The sequence below is a fragment of the Pan troglodytes genome, chromosome 15, assembly GCF_028858775.2.
Source record: "Pan troglodytes isolate AG18354 chromosome 15, NHGRI_mPanTro3-v2.0_pri, whole genome shotgun sequence".
Classification (NCBI taxonomy): domain Eukaryota; kingdom Metazoa; phylum Chordata; class Mammalia; order Primates; family Hominidae; genus Pan; species Pan troglodytes.
Genome location: NC_072413.2, coordinates 17,665,870 through 17,675,442, shown reverse-complemented (window position 1 = coordinate 17,675,442; position 9,573 = coordinate 17,665,870). Strand labels below are relative to the sequence as shown.

The 9,573-nt window shown below is 42.8% G+C and overlaps 1 pseudogene; it reads right to left on the bottom strand.

Annotated features, from left to right (window-relative positions):
- Positions 1 to 6,126: 6,126 nt before the first annotated feature.
- On the bottom strand, positions 6,127 to 6,966 carry LOC112207755 (uncharacterized; annotated as a pseudogene).
- Between the last annotated feature and the right edge of the window lie 2,607 nt (positions 6,967 to 9,573).

The window sequence follows — 9,573 nt, the reverse complement described above, 5'->3', positions numbered from 1 at the left end:
TTCCTAGGGGATATTCGACTATATTTCACTTGTGTCTTATTTAATGATTTTATAATTTAAACCCTAAATTATAAATCTAGAATTTAGAAAGCATATTTCCCCACTGGATAACATTTTTGGAAATATTATTTTATATGTGCACAAATATTACAAAATCACTGTAGACACCTGAAAACTATATTATCTTTTAAAGGCAATATTTACATTAAACTGGTATAACAAAATTGTTTGGTGCATTTTTTCCAGTACATTTTGTATATATTACATGTTTAACCTTTTTTTATTCAGCAAATAATTTTTGAGTATCTACTAAGTGCTAGGTTCTGCATTACTAACTGAATTTAAAGAGTGAAATAACAGACATGGTGTCAGACAATAAAAATTAACATTAGGTCACCTATTTATATATTTTAAAATGGTAATTATGAAAACTTTTTGAGATTTTTAACTAGATAACATTATAATAACACACTTGATGTTTTTAATATTTGCCAGTGAGCAAAAAAGAAAATAAAATGATGGTTTTATTCAATATACACTTTAAAATTGCAGAAAATAGTCAAGTTTCTCTGCTTTGCAGTTGAATGTCTATGTGTTTTTCTCCGCAACTTGGCTTTTGTGGAGTGAAACAATTATTCTTCCAGCCCAATAAAGGCAGAAGAGTAACAATAAATCTAATATTTTAAATGCTTATCAAAAGATAGTAAACATGTTATTTCAGAATACTGAGTTCAATAAGTTGACCTACAAAAAAAGCCAAACTGACAGTATTACTGAATAAGGAAAGGCCCAAAGAGACAAAATACTTTTTATTTTGTGACCTTGGTATGACACAACTTACCCTAACTATAAAGACCCTAAATTACCAAGATGGGTGCTTATAATATGGAGAGTAAAAAAAAGTCATTTCACTTTTAGCTTTTTTATTTGTCTCAGAATAAAAAGTGTATAAGGAGTTGATAAAGAAGTTGATACTATAAGTTAGTACTACAATGACAGCACTTTTCAAGAAAAGACTTTTTTCTGTCTTACAAATATCATGTTAGCAGTATTTGTTTTCTCCAGAAATAATGAGGAAACAAAAACATAAGTATGTGGGTAATTAGTGTAGTTTATTAAAGAAATGAGTTAGGCAACAGGCTAATAATGCACACTTCACTGGCTTTTGAATGCCGACAATCATATTATTTATAAGGCAGAGAAGATTTTTCTGAAGAATAAGTATGTGAACCTGAAAAGTAATCACCACTTGGTAGTGACAATATGGATAGGGTGAAGGGTGTCATCAAGAAGCAATGTAAAATTGTGACAACCAGCATGAAATAACTGTCATCACAGAAGCATGGTATATTCGATTCCAAAACATATTCTTTGTAAGTTTTAATATATTTATGTATTATTTATACTTAGATTGTAACCCATAATGTAGATAATATTTTTCCTTCAACTCTTAAGAATATTGTTAAATAATATTATAATGAATTATAATTTTTGTTGCTTGTGAAAAAGAATAGACACACACGTGACAGTGCATCACTTTACCTCATCATTTCATCATTTCATCTCATTTCATCATTTCATCTCATCATTTTATGTCATCCCATCCCATCTCATCATATCATCTCATCATTTCATCTCATCATTTCATCAAATCTCATCTCATCTCCATTTCATTTTCATTATTTCATTTCATTTCACTATTTCATCTAATTTCATTTATTTCATTATGTCATTTCATATCATCTCATTTCATTTCATCTCATATTTTCATCTCATTTTTCATATCATTTTTCATCTCATCATTTCATCTCATTTCATCTCATCATTTCATCTCCTCATCTCATTTCCTCCTTTCATTTCAACATTTCATCTCATTTCTTCTCATCTCATTTCAATTTCATTTCATTATTTCGTTTCATCTCATTTCATTATTTCACCTAGTTTCATTATTTCATCTCATCTCATCTCAATTTGTCTCATCTCATTTCATCTCAACATTTCATCTCATCATTTTTCATCTCATCATTTAATCTCATTTCATTTCATCATTTCATCATTTCATCTCACCACATCTCTTCATTTCATCATTTCATTTCAACATTTCATCATTTCATCTCATCATTTCATCTCATCTTTCAATTTCATTTCAATATCATTTCATTTCATCATTTCTTTTCATTTCATCTCATTTCATAATTTCATTATTTCATTTCATCTCAATTCATCTCATCATTTTATCTCATCTCATCATTTCATCTCATCATCTCATCTCATCATTTCATCTCATTTCTTCTCATCATTTCATCTCATCATTTTATCTCATTTCATCTCATCTCATCTCAATTTCATTTCATTATTTCATATCATTTCACTTCATTTCATCTCATCTCATCATTTCATCTCATCTTATTTCATCTCATCATTTCTTCTCATCTCATCTCATTTCATCATTTCATCTCATTTCATCTCATCTCACCTCATCTCATCATTTCATCTCATCTCATCATTTCATCTCATCCTTTCATCTCATCCTTTCATCTCATCATTTCATCTCATTTCATCTCATCTCACCTCAGCATTTCATCATTTCATCTCATCATTTCTTATTTCATTTCATTTTATCTCATCATTTCATCTCATCTCATCTCAATTCAATTTCCTTTCATTATTTCATTTCATCTCATTCATTTCATCTCATTTCATCTCATCATTTCCTCTCATCAATAAATCTCATCTCATCTCATCATTTCATCTCATCATTGCATCTCATCATTTCATCTCATTTCATCTCATCATTCATCTCGTCATTTCATCTCATCTCATCATTTCATCTCATCATTGCATGTCATCATTTCATCTCATTTCATCTCATCATTCATCTCGTCATTTCATCTCATCTCATCATTTCAATTTCATTATTTCTTTTCATAATTTAATTTCATTATCTCATTTAATTTCACCTCATTTCATTATTTCATTTCATTATGTCATTTCATTTCATCTCATTACATTTCATCTAATTTCATTTCATCTCATTTCATCTCATCATTTCATCTCATCTTTTCATCTCATCATTTCATCTCATCATCTCAATCAACTCATTTCATCTTATCATTTCATCATTTCATCTCATCTCGTATCTTCTCATCTCATTTCAATTTCATTATTTCATTTCATTATTTCATGTCATCTCATCTCATCATTTCATCTCATCACATCTCATCATTTCATCATTTTATTTCATCATTTCATCTTATCATTTCATCTCATCTCATTTCAATTTTATTTCAATTTCATTTCATCATTTCATCTCATTATTTCATTTCATCTCATCAGTTCATCTCATCATTTCATCTCATCATCTCATCTCATCTCATCATTTCATCTCATCATCTCACTTCATATCATTTTATCTCACCATTTCATCTCATCTCATCATTTCATCTCATTTCATCATTACATCTTATTTCATCTCATTTTATGTCATCATTTCGTGTCATCATTTCATCACATCTCATCTCATCTTTTCATCTCATCATTTCATCATTTCACCTCATTTCATCTCATCATTTCAACTCATTGCATCTCATCTCATCATTTCCATTTCATTTCCATTTCATTATTCCATTTCATCATTTCATTTCATTATTTCATTTCATTGTCATTTAATCTCATCACATTTCATCTCATCTCTTCATCTCATCATTTCATCTCGTCATTTCATCTCATTATTTCATCTGATTTCATGTCATCATATCATGTCATCATTTCATCTCATTTCATCACATCTCATCTCATCATTTAATCTCATTTCATCTCATCTCATCATTTCATCTCATCTCATCATTTCATCTCATCATTTCTGCTCATCTCATCATTTCCATTTCATTTCCATTTCATTATTTCATCATTTCATTTCATCATTTCATTATTTCATTTCATCTCATTTCATTATTGAATTTCATTATGTCATTTCATTTCATCTCATTTCATTACATCTCATTTCATTTCATCTCATCATTTCATCTCATTTCATCTCATAATTTCATCTCATCATCTCATTTCATCTCATCATTTCATCTCATTTCATCTCATCTCACTTCATCATTTCATCTCATCTCATCTCATTTCAATTTCATCATTACATTTCATAATTTCCTTTCATTATTTCATTTCATTTTGTCTCATTTCATTATTTCATCTCATTTTTCATCTCATTTCATCTCATCATTTCATCTCATCGTTCATCTCATTTCATCTCATCATTTTATCTCATATCATCTCCTCATCTCATTTCAATTTCATTATTTCATATCATTTCATTATTTCATTTCATTATTTCATTTCACTTCATCTCATCATTTCTTCTCATCATTTCATCTCGTTTCATCTCATCATTTCATCCATCATCTCATCATTTCATCTCATTTCATCTCATCTCCTTTCAATTTCTTTTCAATTTTGTCATTCTGTCTCATCATTTCATCTCATCATTTCTACTCACCATTTCATCTCAAAATGTCATCTCATCATTTCATCTCATCTTATCTCATCATTTCATCATTTCATCTCATCTCAAGTCATATTATCATTTCATCTAAGTGAAATGATGTAATGGAATCATGAAATGGATAGGATGCCCTCAGTGATGTTAAATTTAAAAATTGTTTGTTTTCATGTATTCATTTTTATATTTATATGTATTTATATTTACTTATATTTCTTTTTACTTATTTTTATTTATGTTTTTACTTATTTCTTTATTTATAGACAAGGTCCTGTTCTGCGGCCTAGGCTGCAATGCAGTGGTGCATTCACAGTTCACTGCAGCCTCAAGCAAACCTCCCACCTTAGCCTCCCGGGTAGCTGGGACCCCAGGTGCACACCACCACACCTGGTTAATATTTTATTATTTGTAGAGATGGAGTCTTGCTATGCTGCCCAGGCTGGTCTCAAACTCCTGGGCTCAAGCAATCTTCCTGCCTTGGCAACCCAAAATGCTGGGATTACAGATATGAGCCACAGTGCCCAACCTATTTATTTATTTAATAAAGAAAAGGTCTCACTATGTTGCCCAGGCTGGTCAACTCCTGGACTCAAATGATTCTCCAAACTTGGCCTCTCAAAATGTTGGGATTACAGGTATGAGCCACCATGCCTGGCCTAAAAATAGTATTATATTTTTGTATTATATAATTTTCAATTAGGTAATATGAATACTCTGTACAGGAAATACGCCCTTAATTACATAGGAATAAACATTTGTTACACTGAGAAAAATCTAATAGAGCTAAAAATAAAAATTAATTTGGAAAGGTCATTAGATACTCATACATTCTTATGTTTATACATTCTTTCATATATTCATATACTCTTTTAACAGTATGAATGGTTTGGAGTTATGTGTACAAAACCATGACCTATATGTAATACAACTAATAACAAGCACTTACAATTCAAGGCATATTATATACAAAGCTTTAACTTCTCATCATCAGATTTTGTTTTTATTCTTTCTGTTTTGGCAGATACTATGAACACAACATTCAACTCACAGACACTATGGAGCCCTTACTAAGCATAAAGTACTGTGAAAGGCCAGGGCTAGGACAGAACTGAGACAGGGCCAGGGATAGGACAGAACCGGGGCAGGGTCATGGCCAGAGAAAAACCAGGGGCAGGGTCATAGCCAGGGACATGAGAGGACCAAGGCCAGGGCCAGAAGCAGGGCAGAACCAGGGCCAGGGCAGGGCCAGGGCCATGGCAGGATCAGGGCCAGCAGAAGGCCAGGGCAGGGCTAGGGTAGCACAGGGCCAAGGCAGGGCAGGGTCAGTGTAGAGCAAGAACGGGCCAGGGTATGGCAGGGCAGGGACAGGGAGGTCCAGGGCCAGAGTCAGGTCCAGGACATGGACAGGGCAGGGCCAGAAACATGGCAGGACAAGAAAGGGGACAGGGCAAGGGCAAGGCCAGAGAAGGACCATGGAAAAAACATGGCCAGTGAGGGTCCAGGGCAAGGGCAAGGCCAGGGCAGAACCAGAGCCAGGGCAGGCCAAAGGCAGGGCCAGGCCAGGGCAAGGTCAGGGTAGGGCAGGGCCAGTGTAGGATGAGGGTAGGGCCAGGGCGAGTTCAGGGCCAGGGTAGGACTAAGATAGCACAGGGCCAGTGCAGGGCCAAAGGAGGGGCCAAGGCCAAGCATAGCCAGTGTGGGGCCTGGGGATTGTCAGGGCCAGGGCCAGGGCCAGGGCCAGGGTCAAGGCTGGGCCAGGGACAGGGCCAGAGCAAGGGCAGGGCCAGGGAGAAGGCAGAACCAGAGAGGATCCAGATCAAGGGCAGGGCCAGGGCAGAACCAGGACCAGGATAAGGCAAAGCCAAGGCCAGGGCAGGGCAAGGCCAGGGCAGGGCAAGGCCAGGGCAGGGCAAGACCAGGGAAGGGCAAGGCCAGGGTAGAAAAGGCCAGTGCAGGGCCAGGCCAGGGTAGGAGAAGGCCATGGTAGGGCCAAGGCCAACGCAGGGCAGGGCAGGGCTAGGGTAGCACAGGGCATGGCCAATAACAGGGCAGGGCCATAGCAGTGGCAGGACTAGCAACAGGGCCAGGGTAAGTGCTGGAACAGAGCATGGAGGGGACAATACAGGGCCAGGACAGACGATGGCAAGGCAGGTCCAGGGTCATTTCATGGACTCGGTAGGCCTGGGGTCAGGCCAGGGCAGGGCAAGAGCAAGGCCAGGGAGAAGGCAGGGCCGGGGCCAAGGCTGTGCCAGGGCAGGGCAGGACCAGTGCAGGGCCAATGCAGGGTGAGGGCAAGGCCAGGGCATGGAAGGTCAGGGCAGGACCAAGGAAGGGCCAGGAGAGGGCCATGGCAGGGTCACGGCCAGAACAAGGGTATGGCTGGGGTCAGGAATATGGTAGGACAAGGGCTGGGCCCAGGCTGGGACATGCAGGGCAGAGCATGGCCTGTGCAAGGCAGGGGCAGAGCCAGGCCATAGAGATGGGAGGGCAACACCAAGGCAGAGTCAGGGTAGATCCAGGGCTGAGCAGAGTCAGGGCAGGTCCAGAGTCAAGGCAGAGCTAGGGCCCAAGCAGGGCCATGGCAGCACCAGGGCAGAGGAGGGCAGGGCAATGCAGGACTGGGCCATGGCAGTGCCTGGTCAACTCCGGGGCAGGGCCAGAAGCAGGACAAGGCCAGGGCCAATGCTCAGGCCAGGGACAGGGCATGACAGGAAGTGCCAGAGCAGGGCTGGGCCAACGTTGGGGCAGGGCAAATCAGACCAGGACACCTCCAAGTCCAGCTCTGGCCCTGCCTTGGCCCTGGCCCCTTCCTGGCCTGACCTTGTCCCTGGCCCTGCCCTATCCATGCCCTGTGTGTTTGACCAGTGTTTTATAACCAGAATCCTACAAGAAACTTAAATCAGCTCTTTTTGTGCATTTTTAGTAGAGATGGGGTTTCACAATGTTGCCCAGGCTGGTTCCAAACTCCTGAGCTCAAGCCATCTGCCTGCCTTGGCCTCCCAAAGTGTTGGGATTACAGGAGTAATCTGGCCAAGTATTTAACTTCTTTATGCCTGTTTCCTACATTTGGAAAATGGGGATGCTTTAAGTACCTAGCACATAGAATTATTGTGAGAATCAATGCCTCACATATTTACATATTGATAAAATTATACTCATAGAACACTACTAGAAGCAAAGATAGTATTAGTTAAAAGTTAGTGATTATTTACTGCAAATATTATTACTATTACAAACAACATAGTATAGACATTATTACTACTACTATAGTTATCTTAAAAATCTAAAATAAAAATTTTACGTAATAGCCTAATGTAATCTCTCCTGCTCTGCCCCGGCTCAGCCCTAGTACCGGCTCTGCCCCTAGTCCTACCACATCCCTGGCCCTGACCCTTCCCTGGTCCTGCCACTGCCTTGGCCCTTCCCATCTTCAGGCCTTACCATGGCCCTACCCTGGTCCTGACCCTGGCCCTGCCCCAGAGAAGGGGTATGGCAGAGCCAGGGAAGGGCCGGGGCAAATAAGGGACAGGACATATCCAAATCCAGGAACGGGCCAGGGCCATGACAGAGTCAGGGTGAGTCCTTGGCAGGGCCAGGTTCCAGGCCAGGGATAGGAAAGGGTCATGGCAGGGTCACTGTATGGCCAAGGTCCAGGCCAAAGCCAAGGCAGGGGCAGGGTCAGGCCTGCATAAGGGCAGGACCAGAGCCAGTGATACGGCAGGGCCATGGCCAGGGCCAGGGCCAGGGCTGTGCCAGGACAGAACAAGAGCAGAGCAGGGCAGGACCAGTGCCAGGCCATAGAGAGAGTGGGGCAAATGCCAAGGCAAGGCCAGGGTAGTGCCAGGGCTGAGGCAAGGTCAGGGAAGGTCCAGGCCTGCGTCAAGGCTAGAACCAAGACAGGGGCAAAGGCCAGGGCAGATCTAGGACACAAGCAGGGCAGGCTAGGGCAGGGCAAAGGCAAGACCAGGCCATGGCAGGGCCAGCCCAGGATAGAACAGGGCACAGGCAGGGCATGGCCAGGACCATGGCTGGGGCAGGACAAGGACCAGGACCAGGGTCCAGGCCAGGGCAAGGGTATGGCCAGAGCAGAGGTAGGTCCAGAGCCAGGGTCTGGGCAGGACCAAGGCAGGTCCACTGCAGGGCCAGGGTTCAGACCAGGGCATGAGCAGGGCTGGGACAGGGCCAGGGCCAGGACCAGGAAAGGGCAATGTCAGGACAAGGGCCATGGCAGGATCAGCAACGGGGCTAGGGCCGGGACAGGGACATGGTCAGGGCCAGGGCCAGAATAGCATGCCAGGGTAGAGCCAGGCCAAATTAGGGCCAGGACAGGGTCAGGAGCAGGGCTGGGCAAGGGTATGGCCTTAAGTAGCGAACGGCCAGGGCCAGGGTCCATGCCAGTGCCAGTGCTGGTCCAGGGCAGAGGCAGGGCCATGGCCAGGTCTAGGACAAGGCTGGGGCAGGGTCAAGGTCTGGGTCAGGGTCAGCACAAGACCAGGACAGAGCCAGGTGAAGGACAGGGCCATGGCAGGGCCAGGTAAAATCAGGGACAAGACACCTGCAAATCCACTTCAGGGCCAGGGTCAGGGCAGGGCCAGTTCAGGGCCAGGGCCAGGGCCAGGGCCAAGACAGGGCCAGGGCCAGGGCTGTCAGGGTCATTGGCAGGGCCAGGGCCATGGCAGGGCCAGGGTCAGGAGCAGGGGTCAATGCCAGGCCAAGGCCACAGATAGGACAAGGTCTGTGCTAGGGCCAGTGTGAGGGCCAAGGCAGGGTCACGGCAGGGCCAAAGGGAGGGCAGGGCCAGGGCAGGGTGGAGTAGGCCCAGGGTAGCACAGGTTTAAGGTAGGGCACGACCAACCAGGGCAGGTCTATGGCTGGGGCCAGGGCAGGGCCAGGGCTGGGGCAGGGCCAGAGCCAGGGCAGGGCCAAGACAGTGGCAGCTCCAGGGCAGGGCCAGGGTTAGGACCACGGACATGTCCAAGGCCAGTGCCAGGGCAAGGACAAGGGCAGGTGCAGGGGCAGGGCCAGGGTCATCTAAGAACCAGGGACAAAGCCAGGCCCAGAGCAGG